This window comes from Peromyscus maniculatus, chromosome 14 (assembly GCF_049852395.1).
Source record: "Peromyscus maniculatus bairdii isolate BWxNUB_F1_BW_parent chromosome 14, HU_Pman_BW_mat_3.1, whole genome shotgun sequence".
Lineage (NCBI taxonomy): Eukaryota > Metazoa > Chordata > Mammalia > Rodentia > Cricetidae > Peromyscus > Peromyscus maniculatus.
This window is the reverse complement of record NC_134865.1, coordinates 70,423,802-70,443,135: the sequence shown is the minus strand read 5'-3', so window position 1 is coordinate 70,443,135 and position 19,334 is coordinate 70,423,802. Positions and strand designations below refer to the sequence as shown.

The 19,334-nt window shown below is 47.5% G+C and overlaps 1 non-coding gene across 1 annotated transcript; it reads right to left on the bottom strand.

Moving 5' to 3' along the window:
* Positions 1-16,411: 16,411 nt before the first annotated feature.
* Positions 16,412-16,491, bottom strand: Trnaa-agc (transfer RNA alanine (anticodon AGC)). The gene has a single exon. It is a non-coding gene; the product is annotated as a tRNA-Ala (tRNA).
* Between the last annotated feature and the right edge of the window lie 2,843 nt (positions 16,492-19,334).

Here is a 19,334-nt window from a genome sequence, read left to right as displayed (position 1 = left end):
TGTTTATCGTCTAGTGGTGAGATGTGCTCTAGATAAAACCAAAAAAGAAAAAAAAGAGAGAAAGTGTTAGGGAGCATGTAAATGAGCACCAAGAAGGTAGCATCAGTGCGAAGTCAATTTTAAGATTCTATTTATTTTTGCTTTATGTGTATAAGTGTTTATGTGTAAGTATGCCATGTGCATGCAATGCTTGCCGAGACCAGTAGAGGGCTTCAGATTCCCTGGAACTGGAGTTGTGAGCTGCCCTGTGGGTGCTGGGAACTGAACCCAGGTCCTCTGTAAGACCAGCTGGTGCTTTTAAGCACTGAGCTACCTCTCCAGCCCCTTGAGTTTAGTTTTAAATCCAGTGCTTAGGGGAGGTAACATTTGGGAAAGACCTCAGGGAAGCAGGCGAGAGAGCTGGGCAGAGTTCTAGGTGAGGAGCCGGTGCAAAGGCCCTGAGGTTGAACACACCCGTAATGAGGAACAAGGTGATGATGCATGTGTCTGGGACAAGGCCAGCAAGAGGACAGGTGAACGGACGCAAACCCAAGGAGTATGAGGGTCAGGTGAAGTTCCAAGTGTGCTTAGTGTATTTAGTTTTCCTGGCCACAGTGATTAGCTTGGGGGTGGGCCAGTGACATAAACGTGAAGGAGACAGGCTGAGTGACCCACAGCCATTTTGTCACCATGAAGAAGAGTCTAAGGATAAAGCCAACACAGAGGACAGTGGAACCCAGAGACGAGGGGCAAGACCTGAGACCCTCAATCCTAAAAGCCTCAAATCCTTTGGCACTTGGCTTTACGGGATCCAATACAACCTCTTTTTTGACAAAACCATAGTTTGATTTCTTAAGAAAATAAACGCTACAACCACTGAGTCCTAGCTCTTGACACCGACTTCCGAGGTAGAGCGACGAGCCCAATGATCTGCTTTCTCTCTGTGAGGCGCTGGGGCCCATTTGGCTCTCAGTAAGTGAGAGCCTTACTCCTAAGGCCCCAATGCCTTCTCCCTTTCCTCTGTCCCTGAAGTGCACTTAGGTGAGGGGGGAGGGGGATCGCAACCTCAGAAACCCCTTCAAATCCCTGCTCACCTTCTCTCTGCCTGTCTATCACCTCCAAGGGGCTCCACCTTGCTAGTCCTCCTCTTCTCGGGGCAGGGAAGACCACCAGTGTTTATCGAGACCTACGTGGGAAGGCTCTGTCAGCTCGGTAATGCACCCTGCCATGATGCTGTACAGAGGACACCCAGCTCTCGTGGTACGTGCCCATGTCTACTAAAGTTCTTCAATATGTGTGGTGGTTACTCTTGATTGGTGCTTTGATGGAATTTAGAATCACTACGGAAACAAATCTCTGGGTGTGTCTGTGAGGGAATCTTCTGGATTATGTTAACTGAGGTGGGAAGACGTAAAGCTGATGGCACCCTTGTACCGGCTATGGTCTCTGAGCAAAGAGAAGGGGAGCTGAGCACCAGCATTCACCTCTCTCTGCTTCCTCACTGAGGATGCACCGTGGCCAGCTGCCTCAAGCTCCCGCTGCCATGATTCCTTACCCGTGATAGACTGTATCCTCCCAACTGCGAGCCAAAACAAACCCTTCCTCCAGTTGCCTTTTGCTGGGTATTTTTATCATAGCAATGATACACAAGATATACTTCCTTAGGGTTTTTTTTTTGGGGGGGGGAGTGCAGTGCAGGTATATTTCTGTAACAATGAGACAAGAAAATTAACAGCAGGAATAGGGGTGTGACTGGAATAAGTCTGGGAATGTGGTTCTTTGGCTTTTGGAACTGGTTTTCATGAGGAATGTGGAACAGTTTGCAACTTCAGGCAACCAAAACCCTAAAATCTTGTCATTCTGGTGAGAGCTTGGAAGGCAGGACTGGTAAGAAAACTCCTCCACAGGGGGAGTGGAGGGCCTCACTAACAAGGCTTCAGATGAGAACAAAGATCCACTGTGGGCTGGAGAGATGGCTCAGAGGTTAAGAGCACTGGCTGCTCTTCTAGAGGTTCTGAATTCAATTCCCAGCAACCACATGGTGGCTCACAACCATCTGTAATGAGATCTGATGCCTTCTTCTGGCGGGCAGGCATACATGCAAGCAGAACACTGTATACATAGTAAATAAATAAATCTTTTAAAAAAATCCATGGGGGGGGAGGGGGGCTAGAGAGATGGCTCAGAGGTTAAGAACACTGACTGTTCTTCCAGAGGACCTGGGTTCAATTCCCAGGAACCACATAGTGGCTCACAAATATCTATAATGGGATCTGATGCCCTCTTCTGGCATGTAGGCATACATGCAGACAAAGCACTCATACCTAAATAAATAAATAAATAATTTTTGCCGGGCGGTGGTGGCGCACGCCTTTAATCCCAGCACTCGGGAGGCAGAGCCAGGCGGATCTCTGTAAATTCAAGGCCAGCCTGGTCTACAGAGCAAGTTTCAGGAAAGGCGCAAAACTACACAGAGAAACCCTGTCTCGAAAAACAAAAAACAAAAAACAAACAAACAAACAAAAATCCATTGGGGATCCGGGTTATATTCTGGCCCAAATCTCACTGAGAATTTGATCGAAGCTGGAATTAAAAAGTAATGAACTAAAAACAAAAAAAATCATGAACTAGGGTGTTTGGTATTTTGAGGCAGGATAGCATTCAGGCTGGGCCATGTCTAACCCTCGCCGCTCTCATCCAGGTCTGCAGTTCAGAAGAGCAGCAGGTAGGGCAGGAAGGTGTTAAAAATGTGCCACTGGGTGAGGGAAGGAGCATCAGCAATTTAAAGTTGCAGCCAAGGCAAGGATGAAAGGCAGAAGTCCCATCCTGCATGGGGACAACAGAAAGGTGCTCTCAGGGCAAGACCCCACCCATCAAAGGCTCCACCTTGTCAAAATGCAAATTTGAGGGACCCTGAAGTAGAATGCAGCTGAAAGGGACCCCTACTCAGAAACAGTTGCCTAGCAGCACAGATTTGCCAGTGACTAAAATTGGGAGTTCTCCAACAAAATAGGCATAAATACCATTGCACTATAACCCAGGAAGCTTTTAAATCCATTCATCACCACTTATATAAAACATACCTGAAAGAGAAAGAAACAGTGGCCTAGGAGAGGGATGGTACAGATTCAAGGTGTACAGAGGCTGCTTCATCTGTGGTCCAAAGGGGCCAGGGTCCACCTGTAGATGCAGCAGAAGTTGGCAGCCTCATCCATATGGAAAAGGCAAGAGTGAAGGGGTCGTGGTATCTTGTTACATGGTTCTAGAGAGCATCTGAGGCCGGGCAATGTGATACAGGGTCGGTCTTAGAATGGTTTGGATCCATGTAAACCTGTGTTCTGGGGTACAACTGAAACCCTGTGTTAACATGTATGGATGAGAAGAATGGCAAAGGGCTGGAAGGTGGCTCCTGGGGTGTGGTGGTTTGAATAGAAATGACCACCATAGGCTTATACATGTGAAGGCACTTAGGGAGAGGCCTTACTTGACAGGGATTAGGAGGTGTGGCCTTGTTGGAGTAGGCGTGGCCTTGTTGGAGGACATGTCACTTGGGGTGGACTTTGGGGTTTCAAACCCTCAAGCCCGGGCCCAGTGTCCTCTCTTTCTGCTGCCTGCTGATCTGGGTGTAGAACTCTCAGCTCCTTCTCCAGCACCATGTCTGCCTGTGTGCTGCCACACCCCTGCCTTGATGGTAATGGACTAAACTCTGAAACTGTAAGCCAGCCCCAGTGAAATGTTTTCCTTTATAAAGGTTGCAGTGGTCATGGTGTCTCTTCACAGCAAAAGAACAGTGATGAAGACAGTGGGTAAGGGCCCTCGTTGCATCAACTTGAAGACCTGAGTTCGGATCCCCTGCATCCCTGTATAAAGGTGAGTGTGGCTGTGTGAGCCTGTATGTATATACCAGTGCGCTGGAGGAGGAAACAGGAGGTTCCCTGAAGTTTGCTGGCCAGTCAGCCTGGGGGGAAAAAGCGGTAAGCTTCACTTTCAATGAGAGACTCCCAACTCAGTGGGATAAAGTAGAAAGCAATAGAGCAGGACATCTGATGTCCTCCTTTGGCTACGTGTACATAATTCACACCCATGCCCACACACTGGCACATACAGGATGGTGGGCAAATTATAGTTGGTGAGACAGCTAGAGCTGAGAGAGTGTTGTGGCAGGTCCCAGGGAGTCCCACGAGAGAGGTCCCGTGGCACAGTAATCAAGGCCTAAACTTCGAAGAGAGATGGAAATATGTCAGATATGCACAGCCACACATTCCTGTTGATTGACCTCGGAAAAGGAAGAATGTCAGCACAGCCCTGAGGCATTCTGGAGGTCCTCGAGGAGGTCCAGAAAGATCTGCCTGTGCCCGTGAGCCAGCCACAGCCTCGCAGGAAAAGAGGGGTATATGAAAGCTGGGTGAGTGGAGGAGACGGACAGAAAGAGATCCACCTTTCCAAAGGTGTCTCAGAGTGAGGACTCCGAACACCAAACCTAGCTTGGGATGGGGTAGCGGAAGAGAAAGTGGCTGCCACTTCCCCCAAGCTTCAAGCAGAGAAGGGGGACAATGGCCAGAATGCAGATCCCAAGGCACACTCGCGGGACTTGGCAGAGGGGGTCATCCAGCAGGAATACTTCTGAAGTCTCTACAGGGATGGAAATCTCTAGATGGGAAATAATTCCCACCCTCCGACCTCAGGCTTCCCCTCCCAGGAGCCAAACTCCAGAGGAGGCAGAGGCCTAGAGAGAGACTATTGTCCCAAAGATGGCCAAACAGAAGAGAGAGGGTCAAGATACCCACCCAGCTGCTCAATTCTCAAACACTTTGTTTCTTCTTTAGCCAAGGACGTGTAGGCTCTGAATGTACGGGCAAGCTAGCAGGCCCCAGGCTCCCTCCCAGCCGCCACTTGACTGAACACTGGACCTGCCAGCAGCCAGGCGCGCAGACTTGCGCTCACCTGGGGTGGAGGAGGAGCCAGTGGTTCAGTCTGTGCTGGCCAAGTGCCAGCGGCTCTTCGCCTCATTTTTCTTGCACGCCTGTCCTTGCCGGGGGTACCACCATCTGGCCTCCGCCTGTCTAAGGAAGCTTTCGGTGAGGCAGAACCTGGGGTCTGTCCCCTGCTGCCTTAAGAGATGACTAGTGGCTGCCTGTCTGGCAGATGTAGCTCGGTGGCATTTTAATATCCAAATGTCCCTCCCGCCTTATGAGGAGGCCACGGACTATTGAAGGCGGTTCCCACAGAGAGCCCTGATTGCTGCAGCAATAATTTCCTTCAACAGCCATTAAAACACTTCTGAATGTGTGTTTTTTTTAAAAAAGAAAAAGCAGAGAAAAGGTGGGGGGGGGTGATGAGGCTAACATTTTTCTGATTTCCTACATCAGTGTTCATGGGGTGAACTTTAACTAATCGGGTAGGGTGTTAATATGAGCTGTTCCCGGTTATTAACAGGCTGTCAGCAATTCTGTGCATCTGCAGCTTTATCTAGGGATGCGGGGGGGAGTGACCTGGACCTTGGCAAGGGCCACCAAGCTGCCCTGAGACCCAGAGCCTGGCCTTCCTTGGAGTCGCTTGTGCCAGGGTTGCCCACTGGCATCCTCTAGTTTGAGAGAGATGCTGTCTCTAGTCCTGGCGTGCCACGGAGCTGTCTCCACTCAGCCTCCTCTCTCTACAGAACAGCCAGTTCTTCAGCCAGAGCCTGGCTCACCCTGGTGCTCTCTTGAACCAAAAGGTGGCTAGAATATACCTGCATTCTTCACTCAATGTACATTCACTCAGCAAATATATTGTGCAAGGACTTCATGTGTCAAGCACAGCCCATGGTACTGGGCCGAGGCAGGGTCAGTCTACAGAATGTCGGCTGCTGGGCTCCAGCAGTGACAGCTAGAGCTACTGAGGGCCAAGGAGAAGACCAGGGCCTCCTGGAGGTCATTATGTCAGGGGGAACAAGCATGTGACTGGTTAGTCTCTGGATCACTGCTCTGGAGAGCATCCGAGATTGGCCTGGGCACATAACCTTCGTTTACTGGTTGCCAGTCTCGGTGATGTGTGCCATGTGAAAAGACACAATATCCTTCCCCTTGTGGCTTTTACCTTCTCACAAGCCAGGCGATTCAGTCAGCTTTCCTGTTCAACCCTTAAGCCCAGGATGCTTCAGGAGGTTCCCGGCCAGGCTTGTGTAGGCTCTAAGGAATATATGTGGAACAGGGGAGATGAGTCCAGTTGGTACGGCATGCATGAAGCCATCGAGCAAGATGTGGTGACATATACCTATAATTCCAGTCCTCCCGAGGGGCGTGGATTAAGTGTTTCTCAGCTACACATTGAGTTTGAGGCTGGACTGGAATGCATGAGAACCTGTATTAAAAAGAAAACAAAACAACCAAGCAGAGCTGGGGTGGCTGACTGCGAGGCACTGGGATCGTTCCAGGCCCCTGGTCTTTGCTGAAGCCAGGCTGAGGAGCGGCATTCAAAAGTGCCTGCACTCTTTCTCCTGGTTCATATGGGCAATACCATAGTACATCCTTCTGCTCAAAAAGGGGGAAAGGGGTTGTTTTGAAAATACACTGGGGTCAGGGAGCAACTGTATCAAAGGAGGAGGCATTCTGTCCCCATGATCCAAATAATGTCGGTGGTGCTACTCAAGCGTGATCTCCTGTGGTCCCTTGCCTCCCAGAGGGCTATCTCTGTCTATTGGACTACTGTCTGACTGGGAGGCCGATTCTCACAGGTACACAGAGAACTGGGTGGCACTGCCCTTGGGAAGGGCAGTCAGGAATTATCCAGCTGGCTTTGTCTCTGTCAAAGAAAAAACTGCAACCGAGTCCCTAATAGCCCTGGCCCGTGGAAGGGTCTTGTGAGCACTTGGCAAAGGCACTGGCCTGCATCAGCTCTGGAGTCCAGGTTATCATCTGGTCTGAGAAATGCCAGTGAAGAGGTAAAAAAACGGAAAGAAACGATAAAAAGTGAGCAAAGCGTACAGCTGTCCATTTATGAAGATAGAAGCGGAAACATTATTTTCTTAAAAAAATGGCCATCTATGTTCTTCTGGGTTTCCCAGCAGTCAAATCTGCCAAAAGTTGACTTAAAATCTGTGTGTGATGATACATGCAAGTAAAGCATTCGATTTTTTTTTGATAATGATAACCAGTGTTTAGCCACGTGACATTCAGAGTGCAGCTGCCAGATTTCAGCTGGGAATAAGATTCTCTACGGAGGACAGGAAGGGCAGGAGGTGAGACGGAATGGGTGGGACTTATGTGTCCACCCGTGAACCTGTGCATGGGGCTGTCTGCTTGGGGACTGGAAGGTTCCTTATTTGAGTGGAGAATTCCAACTCTCTATGAATTGTTCTGGATGAATAAGTTCCCGGAACACATCTCTCTGTTTTTGTCTTGATCATGTGAGTGAAACTGGACCTGCTGAGTAAAGCTGTGTGCTGGTCTCTGGCCGAGGAGGACAGATCTGACTCTTCCAATTGGGAATCGCTGAAATTCTCTGGCTGGGAGCCACGGTCAGTTCCTGGAGTCGTCACCAGGTGGCGCTAGTCCTAGGGTGCGGGGAGGAGAGTGAGCACTTCTTCCCTCTGATCAGAATGCCCCTATTTCAATTTGTGCCCTTCGCTTTTGCCTCTAGCCCGCCTTAATCACCCATCATCTGTGGATAAGTGGAGCCAGAGCAGGTGGCCAGAAGAGGAGGCTAGAGATTCAAATGTTGATGGGGACAGAGAGGAAGAAACAGACTGGCAAAGCTTAACTGGAAGAGGAACAGGGGACAGTAGGGACTGTGAGTATTTGAGGGCTTGGACACTGGAAGTGGGGAGAGTGATGTTTGAAGGTAGCAAGCTGAGGTGCTGGGGAGAAGATCCAGAGGAAAAAGATTCCCTAAAGGGAGATGATGCCTCTAATGGATAACCTTACCTATTTTGAAATTTTGAGCAAGGCTATTATCAACCGTCACCTGGTTCAAATAGAACCTTTAAACTTAGCATCATTGCACTCGTGTGGACCAGGCAAAGGCGTGTTGGCTCACAGAAAACAGTATTTAGTGGAGAAGTCAAGTGTCTAACATGCTAACACCTGTACCGTGTTCTGGTTTCTTTTCTGTGGCTGTAACAAAACACTCTAACAAAACACAGCTTAGAGGAGAAAGGGTTTATTCCAGCTCGCAGTTTCGGGTTATAATCCACTGTTGCAGAAAAGTCACAGTAGCAGGGGCTTGAGACCACTGGTCACATCACATCCACAGTTGCAGGTGGAGTGAGAATAATGGTGTGCACGCTCAGCGCTCAGCATTCTCTACTCCCTTACGATCCAGGGCCTGCTGCCTAAGGAATGGTGTCACCCCAAGTGGGCTGGGTTGTGGTGGTTTGAATGAGATGTCTCCTATAGTCTCAGGTGCTGGAATACTTGGTCCCCAGTTAGTGGCACTGTTTGGTTTGGTGTAGGAGGTGTGGCCTTGTTGAAGGAAGTGTGTCACAAGAGGCAGACTTTGAGGTTTCAAAGACTGCTACCATTCCAAGTTGGCTCTCTCTGTCTCATGCTTGCAGTTCAAGATGTGAGCCCTCTGCTTCCTGATCCTGCCACCATACTTCCACTCAGGGACTCTAACCTTCTGGAACCACAGCCACAATAACCCTTTTCTTCTATAGGTTGCCTTGGTCATGGTATTGTATCACAGCAATAGAAAGGAAAGGTTGCTAATACAAGGGTTTTCTCCCCACATTAAATGACAGTCAAGGAAGGTGCCCCCTCCCTCCAGACATGCTTACAGGCCAACCTGATCCTTTAGACTCTCTTCCTAAGCCATTCCAGGGAGTGCCAAGTTGACAATAAAAATCGACCATCACAGTCCTCTACCTTGATTTTTGTTCAGACCGGAGAGCCCCACCTCAGGTTAGAAGGGCCTCATTGCCTCATACCTCATGCCAATGTGAAGGATGACTCCCCATTTGGCATCCCACTTTGGATAAGTCCTAGGCACAAGCTCCCAGAGGCACCTGAATGAATCAAGGCCCTCTCACACTGGTGGAATAAAAGTTTCTGGAATCTGTGCAGCTGATATTAGCCAGCTCACTGCCCAGGCAACTATACAATAGAACTTAAAAATAGCATTTTCTATAATTGCCTGAGTCTCTGGGTGTTTAGTAACCATGTCTGGCAGCCTATACCCTAGACAGACTGGCTGTGGGGAAAGCCATTGTTAAAATAAAATCATTAGCTTAATAGGCCTGATGAAAAGGATGGCGAGATGGGAATTTCCTCTCGCAATATGTTCTCCACTCAAAACAATCCCCGAAACCAGCAGGGCATGTTAATAATCGACAGAAATGCCCTAGTATCTCTCACTCTTTTTTTTCCTTATAGATTGAACAAACATTACCTCTAAAGGCAGACGTTCTACAATTTGCTATGTCAGATAGATCTTCAGATGATTTCTTTTTTTGTTTTGTTCTCCAGTGACTATATACACACATGCACACATGTGCAAACACACACACACACACACACACACACACACACACACACACACAGGCCCATACAGATGTGTAGATATATGCACACACCATGCACACATTTTGCCTTCCAGGAGATGTATAACAAATGAACAGAAAGCTGGGGTGTTGACAGCAGTCAGTTGGCAAGGCCATGTGCTCAGCCACGTCCACACACTAAAGGGCCAAGAAAGAGAACACCACCAACAGAAACGTGCTTGAGCAACAAGGGACCAGGACGAGGTGAACTCTGAAATAATTCCTCCCAAACCCTCCCTGTGGAGGACCAGTGCTGGCCAGCGCCAGGAGTGGTGGTGCATGCCTGTTACCTCAGTGCTCAAGAAGCTGAGGTGAATTTGAGGCCCACCTAGGTGCAGAGTGAGATCCTGTCTCAAGAAGCACCCCCCCCCCCCGAAACAACAACAAAAAAGCAGCTGAAGTGATTTGACCACAAGACCTGCAGAAGCCTGGGTATGCCGACAAGTCCATCACGGGTGGTGGGGGAAGAGGTTGGGTGGATTTTGTCAACTTTTAAATTAGAGTCACTTGGGAAGAGGGAATGTCAATTGAGGAATTGCCTCCCTCAGATTGGCCTAGGGGCATGTCTATGGGACATTTTCTTGACTGATGATGGATGTGGGAGGGCCTGTCCCACTGTGGGTGGTGCCACCCCTGGGCAGGCTGAGCAAGCCTGGGTTGTATAAGAAAGTAGACCGAGCAAGCCATGCAGACCAAGCCAGTGAGCAGCATTCCTCTGCGGTTTCTGCTTCAGTCCCTGCTTCAGGGTACCTGCCTGGAGTTTGAGTCCCCGCCCTGGCTTCCCTCGGTGAAGGACTAGAACCTGTAAAATGGAATAAACCCTTTCCTCTACTAGTTGTTTTTGATCAGTGTTTTATGTAGTCGTAAGTTTTCTCCGGTCCCACCCAGCCTGTGGTCCCATAGCCACTCAGACCCAAGTAAACAAACAGAGGTTTTTTTATTATTTACAAACTGTATGGTCTATGGCAGACTTTTTTGCTAGCTAGCTCTTATAACTTAACCTATTTCTATTTATCTATAAGTTGCCACATGGCTGTGGCTGACTGATACTTTCACATCTTGCTTCTCCTGGTGGTGCTGGCATCTCTCTCCAGATTCTGCCTTTCTCTTTCCTGTCTCTCTCCTTCAATTTCCCACCTGCCTCTAAGCTGCCTTGCCATGGGCCAAAGCAGCTTATTTATTAACCAATGGGAACAACATGTACTTACAGCGTACAGAAAGACATCCCCCAGCAGTTTTATCATAGGAGTAGAGAAGCATTTTAATTATGACAGGGTGATTTGGTGTGAGAGGAGCATAAGGGAGGGTATTGGGGGGCTAGTACGATCAAATTATGTTCTCCATGTGTATGAAATTATCAATGCGGGAGAAAGGAAGAGAAATCCTTCAAAGGACTAGAGAAGGACAGCCAGAGCCTCCTTGTCTGTCCCCTCTCCTCATCCCACCAGCATGGCTCTAGAGGCTGGAAAGTTCCAGATCAAAGCAACAGCCAACTGATTGAGAACCTTCTTGCTCTTAAGGGGCACCTCCTGCCGTGTACTTACCAGTGAAGAGAACAAACCGGCTTGGGCTGGGTGGGGGATGTTTCACACGGGAAGAGATCTTTCCCCAAAGGCCTCACCTACCACTACCGTCATGTTGGGATTGGGTTTCAACACACGCATTGGGGGGGGGGGGACACAAACATTTGATCACGGTGGGAAGTGCCACATTCTGCTTCCCAGAGGTCCTAACCTACCGAGGCATTCATCTGGCTACCTTCCTTGGGAGGCGCAGTAGGAAGATGACCCCAGGCTTGGTGGAGAGGGAAGAGGGCCCAACGTTCCAGGGACATCCGGCTGATCCTCCCGTCTCCTGCCACCTGACCGCAAACACACTCAACTGCAGACGTGACCCGGAGAGAGCCGCGTGGTCACTCAGCGAGACTGAGAGAGAAAAATGATGGCTGCTGTGTTCCAAATGTGACACATTTGGGGGGCTGGCCCCATAGAAAGAGTTGTCTAGAACCCCAGTCTTGCAGAAGTGGGGGGTGCTTGCTGCAAGGAGATGCTTGCCCAGCAAAGGCAACTTACAAAGGTAACTTGGTTGCCTCGGTGGCTATTCTGCTAACTTTTGATCGTTTTTGCTGGCCAGTGTCTCAAGGCAGAATTGCGGGGCCTAATACAAGTCCCTCCTGAGAGGGAAAGGAACTTCGTGGATCCATTTACAGAGTGAAGTATGGCACTCAGGCATTCTCCCATTGGGGTCTACAACCCTTCTACCCAGAGGTGCTGGACCACTAAGGTGGGCTCGTATTTGCTTGAAATCTTTACTTTTCACCCATAGTTGTCAGCAGGAGCCTTGAGTCTCATGTTATATTCATCTTCATTTAGTCAATTTAAAATTGAAGATAGGAAGAATCTGTCAGAAATCCTACAAAGACAACTTCAAGGATGGGAGAATCCATTTAGAGTCTCATTGCCGTTGGTAGAAGTGGCCCTGTAGCCACATAAATGTTTGAACGAGTACATTTTCCCTTTTCAAATATGAATGCTCCACGAGGCATTTGAAATATCCTTTCTTCTTGATTTTTTGATTCACGTTTCGCCCTGACATCTGCACAGCTTCTGCAGAAGATCACAGTAAGCTGTCCCCCTCTTATTTAATCAGTCGGGGCTTACGGCATCAATTGTATTTGAATACACTGAGAGCTTGCAAAGGGACAGAGCAAAGAGAGAGAGAGAGGGTGACTTTCAAACACTTGGTGTTCTTGTCGGTCTATCGAAGAATTGAGCGCCCGTCACTCATGAGGCGCATAAAGCTGGTTTGTAGGAAATGTTTGTGGTAGGGGCGGCCTGTTGTTTTCTGTGTCTACTGGAAAAGATGTAAACTGCCAAGAGATGAAAGGACTTCTCATCTCTGAGACTTGTTAAGCACCAGCCCTGCACTTGACGGTGGACCAGACGCTGGTGGGTATAGTGTGTGTTTTCTAGAATGGTTCGAGCATGGTACTATTTGAAGGCAGCAAGCCTCAGCTTTGCTATTCCTGCTACACTTACTAATGAGTCACAATTCACTTATTTTTGAGAGGAGCTCTAAATAAAGCTAGGACCTGGTTCTGACACCATTTAAATGGAAAGATCTTGCAATTCTTTTTATAAATCACTGCAGCAATCAATAAAGTATCCTACATGATTTGGAACCCATACACAGGCAGTCTCCCTCATTCTAACTTTAAATAGTTTACCTTTCAAGGACAGTATGATTGGTCACACACACACACACACACACACACACACACACACACACACACACACACCATATGCAGTATAAAGTCAGGATGTGATAGATTGCCTTAGTTAAAAAAAAATAGTGATTCCTTCATCCTCTTACATTGCACCAAGGCTTTCTAGAATAGAGCTGTTCCCTGTCTTATATGACCATATCAGCCAAGAAAATACGAGTGCTAGAGATTTCACTGTGAAGATACAGACTGTAAGAATCCAGCTGAAAAAGCTCAAAGTAGTAGCTGATCTTTTATATTGGTCTAGGCAAAAGATATATAAGGAATGGATAGTCATAAAGTGACTGCAGACTGACCCCAAGGCACAGAAGCCAATTCATAAACCTTTGAGTAAAACATTACAAGTCATTCAGATCTGGGGCAGGGGTGGGGATATTTGTTACTAATGTAATTACTAACACAAACTAATTATTAACAATTGCTAAAATAAATATGGTTTTTAAAAACACTCTTTTTATGTACAAGTTCAAACACTGTAGCCCAAGCTGGCCATGAAACTCACTCTGTAGACCAGGCTGGCCTCAGCCTCTCAGTAGTCTTCCTGCTTCAACCTCCTGAGTACTGGGATTACAGACACGGACCGCCATGCCCAGATCATCTTCTTTCTCTAGACCCACATTTTCATTTTCCATGAACAAACATCTTTGTTTATTCGGCCAATGCTTGTGTCTAGAGACCCTACTGTAAATTTACTTCTGTGCTAGATAACGGTGGTTGGTTTCCCTACACTATGGATTGTAGAGGCCAACAAGAGAGATGGATGTTCACATAATCATCAAACACGTGTGAGATTGCAACTATGGTGTCACGCACAGGAGATGTGTGGCGTTAGAAGTGTGTACAGAATGAACTGAAGTATCAGGAAAGACCCCACTGAGACCTGGAGTGTGACAAGGAGCTACCCAGGCAGAGTGCCATGATAGAAAGTGTTAGGGGAATTTGCTTAGTTTCTATTTTTAAAAATTGATCTCTCTCTCTCTCTCTCTCTCTCTCTCTCTCTCTCTCTCTCTCTCTCTCTCTCTCTCTCTCTCTCTCTCTCTCTCTCTCTCTGTGTGTGTGTGGACATGTGTGTGTGCATGTGCCCTAATGGCCAGTAGGGGGTATGCCCTGGAGCTGGAGTTACAGGTGATTGTGAGCTGCCTGACATGGATGTTGGGAACTAAAACTAGGTCCTCTGGGAGAGCAGCAATCACTCAGTTTCTGGGCTATCTCTCCAGCCTGCTTTCTTTCTTTTTTTCTTTCTCTCTTTCTCTTTCTCTCTCTCTTTCTTTCTTTCTTTCTTTCTTTCTCTTTCTTTCTTTCTTTCTTTCTTTCTTTCTTTCTTTCTTTCTTCTCTCTCTCTCTCTCTCTCTCTCTCTCTCTCTCTCTCTCTCCTCTCCCTTCCTTCCTTCCTTCCTTCCTTCCTTCCTTTCCTTCCTTCCTTCCTTCCTTCCTTCCTTCCTTCCTTCCTTTCCTTCTCCCTCCCTCTTTCTTTCTCTTTCTTTTTCTCTCTCTTCCTCCCTTCCTTCCTTCCTCCCTTTCTTTCTTTCTTTCTTTCTTTCTTTCTTTCTTTCTTTCTTTCTTTCTTTCTTTCTTCTTCCTTTCTTTCTTTCTTTCTTTCTTAATTCTCTACCTGACTGCCACATTTGAACAGATTATATGTAGCCTGAGAACAAAGGTTACCGGTACTTGATATTGACTGTCCATATATAAAGAAAACCTAGCTGCCCATTGCATTCCTTACTTCCTCTTCAATATTATGAGGCCATTTTTGAGAAATGGCTGCCTAACCAGAGACTCATTTTCTAGGCTCCCGAGGTAGTGTTAATTGTTACCTGACAGAATCTAGAATCACCTGGGATTTGGGATGTTGGGCTCACTTGGGAAAGATTATCTTGATTGCATTAATTGACATGTAAGACTCACCTTCACTGTGATCCCTGGGCAGGAGAGACAGACTTGTGTAAAGGAAGAGAGGAGCTGAGCAACTGTGTGCAAACATTTATTGCTCTCTGCTTCTTGGCTGGGGATACAATGTGGCCAGCTCCTGGGGCTGTGGCCTCTAGTCATGATGAACTGTATCTCTAACTGTGAGTTAAAAGGAATCCTTTCTCCTTACTTTGCTTTTGTCCAAGTATTTTGTTACAGTGGCCTGGAAAGAAACTAAGACACCACCCCTGTGTCAAGGTGCTATTGTTCTTGCCATAGGGTTGAGCCTGAATGGTGGGTGGTGTTCCTTGGCCAGGTTCATCAAGAAGCAAGTATACCAGTAGGCAGTGGTGGCACATGTCCTTAATCCCAGCACTTGGGAGGCAGAAGTAGGTGATTCTCTAAGTTTTGAGGCCAGCCTGGTCTCCGAATCAAGTTCTAGGACATCCAGGGATACACAAAGAAATCTTGTCTGGAAAAAACAAACAAACCAAAACAACAACAACAACAGGAATCAAGTATGCCACCTCTACACCAACAGCTTCTCTTTCTGTCTGTTAATAAACCTGACAACGGAGTCTCCCTGTGATGGACTTAAGGCTCACTCAACAGGCGAGAAACCATGCCTGGTAGTGGATTGTAGCCAACGGCCTATAGCTAGAGAGGCCATGGGTCTCGGAGGAGAACGGCTGCCGTCACTTTCCTAAGTCAGTATGATTCCTAACTGCGTTCTAAGTACTTGTCCTTCTCCGCACAGAGAAGTGGAGCTCTCGCCTCTCGTCATAGGAGCTTCTCTTTGTGTTAAAGACCATCACAGAGAGCCACATCTGGTCAAAATGCAGAGAACCACTGGTTGTAGCACGCCCAGTCCCAGCTGATACATCTACGATACAACACCCACACCTCAGTTCACGGAAACATCACAGAAGAGGAGGCGGAAAGATTTTAAGAGTCTTAGCACCTGGGGAGGCCGGCTGTGAGATTGGGTTTCCTAGAAATGGCGGGGAAGGTGTACCTGTGAAATCTCAACAGCATGGCTGTCTAAGCAAGACCTGAGCAATGACACCAATGTCTATATTAATGCGGAAGAGGGAAATTTTATGGGGGCCCAACTCCCAGATCAAGAGCTCCAGGCAACTTATGAAGAAGGAGAACTCCCCAGGGATGGGCTCCTAATTGGTTATCTAACATCAATGTTCAGCCTTGGAAACGTAGACGGACATACAAGCAATACTAAATGGACTCAGAGGTTATATTTATGTATTCATGCGTGTTTGTGTGTGTGTGTGTGTGTGTGTGTGTGTGTGTGTGTGTATGTGTGTGTAACACAATAAAATGGTACCATAAAGGCTAGTTCTCTGAGAGGAGGATCCATTTCTATCCCTCTGAGCCCTGTGTGGAATAATAGTCAAATCTACTCCTCTGAAATGTGTGGTGTCTCTAACAATAGGGGCTTACCTTCAATTTCCAGGAGGCAACCATGGGCAACACCAATAGCCTATACTGTTTGGGGAGTCTTTTGGACTCCCCTGGCCAACAACTGGAAAGGCCGTCCTATGTCTGATACTATGGGTTTGTTTTTGTTTTTTTAGATAGTCCATGGCTTTTGGGGGAACATTATCACTCCAAGTAGTAAAACTTCTCTTACCGTATCCATACCTACACATATATACTTATATGTATTTTAAGTAAATATAAAATAATATGATCCCTTAGGGCTTTTTTTTGGGGGGGGTGAGCTGAGGATCGAACCCAGGGCCTCATGCTTGCTAGGCAAGCGCTCTACCACTGAGCTAATCCCCAACCTCCCTTAGGGCTTTTCAGACACCCTTGCTGATATTCATCCCCCCCCCGTTCTGTATTCACTGCCCTCCTCCTTCTCCAATGAAGACAACCCCTCAGTTTCCCCATTTACCCTTCACAGCATGTCTATCATGTTAGCTCCCTTTCTGGCGCTCCTCTCTACCCCCTGGTCCCATTGTACTGTTCTGGTTTTAAGAGAACATATATTTTAAAAACAAATGCAGTGCTTTCCAGCTCATGCATACCCAGGTAACATTTTAATGGGGTAGAATATTCCATTTGCATGAATTAACCTTTGCGTTCAGTTTTCCTTTAGTCCCACCTAGAGGGAAAGACCTTTGTTGTGTGTCCTACCTGACTGGCGGCTTTGGTGGAACTGTTTGTGTCTCTGTACCTGCCAGTTTTCTTGCTTCCCCACGTTCACGGGATCTCATGGGTGACGCTGACATTTCCGGCAGAAGAGGAGTTGTACAAAAATCAGAGGTGCTCCGCTGGAACTCGAAACACATTTGCCTTGAAAGAAATGCCCGATTTATTCACAGAAATCTAGAAGGCCATTTTGGCAAGGGTGGAGGCCAGATCAAGGAGCCTGATTTTGGGGGGCAATGGGGAGCTGTCACTGGGTCTCCAGCAGTGGAACAATCATGACTGAAGAGCGGTGCTAGGAAGATGGATCTGAGAATCGCACGCGGAAGAAATGAGAAATAAAATAGCTCAGAGGCATGGGGACCAACTGCTGTAAGAATCCAGCTGTGAAATAAAGAGGACTAGCCTTGATAGGGCCAGTGGGAACGGAAACAGGTGAATATGGGGAGGGGGGGGCTGAAGAAATGAAAGCATACTGCTTGACCACTGTTCACAGCTCATCAACTGCTCCAACCAAGGCTGGGAAGTTTGTGCAGCTGGCCCCATTGGCCCAGTGACAATAATAACATTGACAGGATTATTAAGGTTATGGCTTGAATAAAGATGTGCCAGTGATTAGAAAGGAGACAAATGAACAACTCTCCAAAATAATTTTCAGTAGTCGATCACAGCCCAGGGAGGAAGGGACTGGATGTCTTAGCTGGAAGGGAAATTTATTTCAATGTATTTTTATGATGGAACATGGCGGGGGGGGGGGGGGGGGTCGAAGGAGAGAAGACTAGTGTGAGAGGAAAGAAGTCTGATGATGTCATTTTTAGCACTGGGAAGTCCCTTCCCCGTGTGTTTTGCTGGAGCCACAGTTGGGGCTGTGCCTGGCTCTCCAGAGAGCCCGCTGGGTGTGACTCTGGGGCAACTTGGTTCGCACGCAGGCCTTAATCCATTTTCGCTTCTGTAACATGGAGTTGGAGACACTAATCCGGGTCGTTGGGACTATAAGAGAATTCACATAAAGTGATTAATTAGCACAATGCCCGCTATACCCTTGTAATATGATAGATGAGTTCTTTTTAGCCCCAAGTTACAAACAAAAGCAAAGTTCTTCAGGGAGAAAGACATGTAGAGCTCCCAAACAGCCTAACTCGTGTAGGGTGGGATGAGGCACCATCTTTGCTGGACAGGGTCTAGCAAACTGTGACCACAAGCCAGGCTCATCTGCCCACCCCTTTCTCTTCTGAGCAGGCCTCACTGGAACATTTACACTCATTTGGTGACGCATTGTCTATGGTTGCTTCTCTGTGATAGTTCTGGAACTGAGTTGATCACTCAGAGATTCTCTTGACTATAGGATCTAAATCATCCCCCCTCTTTTTTTTCAAACAGGGTCTTTCTATGTAGTCCTGGCTGTTCTGGAGCTCACTCTCTAGACCAGGCTGGCCTTGACTCACAGAGATCCTCCTTCCTCTGCCTCCTGAGTGCTGGGATTAAAGGTGTGCATCCCCACACCTGGCTTAAAATCTGTTTGGAACACAGTAGTAGTCTGTTGGGCATACCCAACAGAAATCTGTTGTCTCAAAGCTCTGAGGTCTAGAAGGCTGACCTCTGTGCTGGCCCTTCCTGAGGCTGAGGGAGACTCCGTCCAGGTCTTTCTCTTGGCTTCCGGGACCTCGCTGACAATCACTTTCTTTGGCCTTGCTCTCAGTTTGAAGTGACTGAGCTAACACTGTTTTGTTCTGACTCCATTTTGTGTCCATTAGAGCAGTGACTCCCAACTTCCTAACGCTGCGCCTCTTTAACACAGTTCCTCATGTTGTGGTGACCCCCAACCATAAAATTATTTCGTTGCATCTTCATGACTGTAAATTTTGCTACTCTTATGAATTGCAATATAAATATCTGATATATAGGATATCTGCATGTGCCCCCCCTCCCAGAGGGGTCATGACCCACAGGTTGAGGACCACTGGCTTAGACACTTCTCAGCCCTCTACTCCCCACAGCAGCCAGGTCAGCCTTGGCAACACATTTGAGATTTTCCAGCCCTTGACCATGGTCCAGGTGTATTAACCAAAATAATTAGTGTTTAAGTCAAAATGAATTGTTATGTTGTGTCTAAAATAACAAATATGTTCTGTCAAAACAAATATTACAAGATTCTTCTGACCTTCATCTACCATGGATATAATCATGGAGTTTGCCTTAAAAAAATGAGTATCCCTGAGTTTTGACACCAAGAGACTCTGGTCATGAGTCCAAATAAAGGACTCATATACTCTTTTTTTTTTTTTTTTGGTTTTTTCGAGACAGGGTTTCTCTGCGTAATTTTGCGCCTTTCCTGGAGCTCACTTGGTAGCCCAGGCTGGCCTCGAACTCACAGAGATCTGCCTGGCTCTGCCTCCCGAGTGCTGGGATTAAAGGCGTGCGCCACCACCGCCCGGCTGACTCATATACTCTTAATTGGCTTGATCATCATGGTTGGCT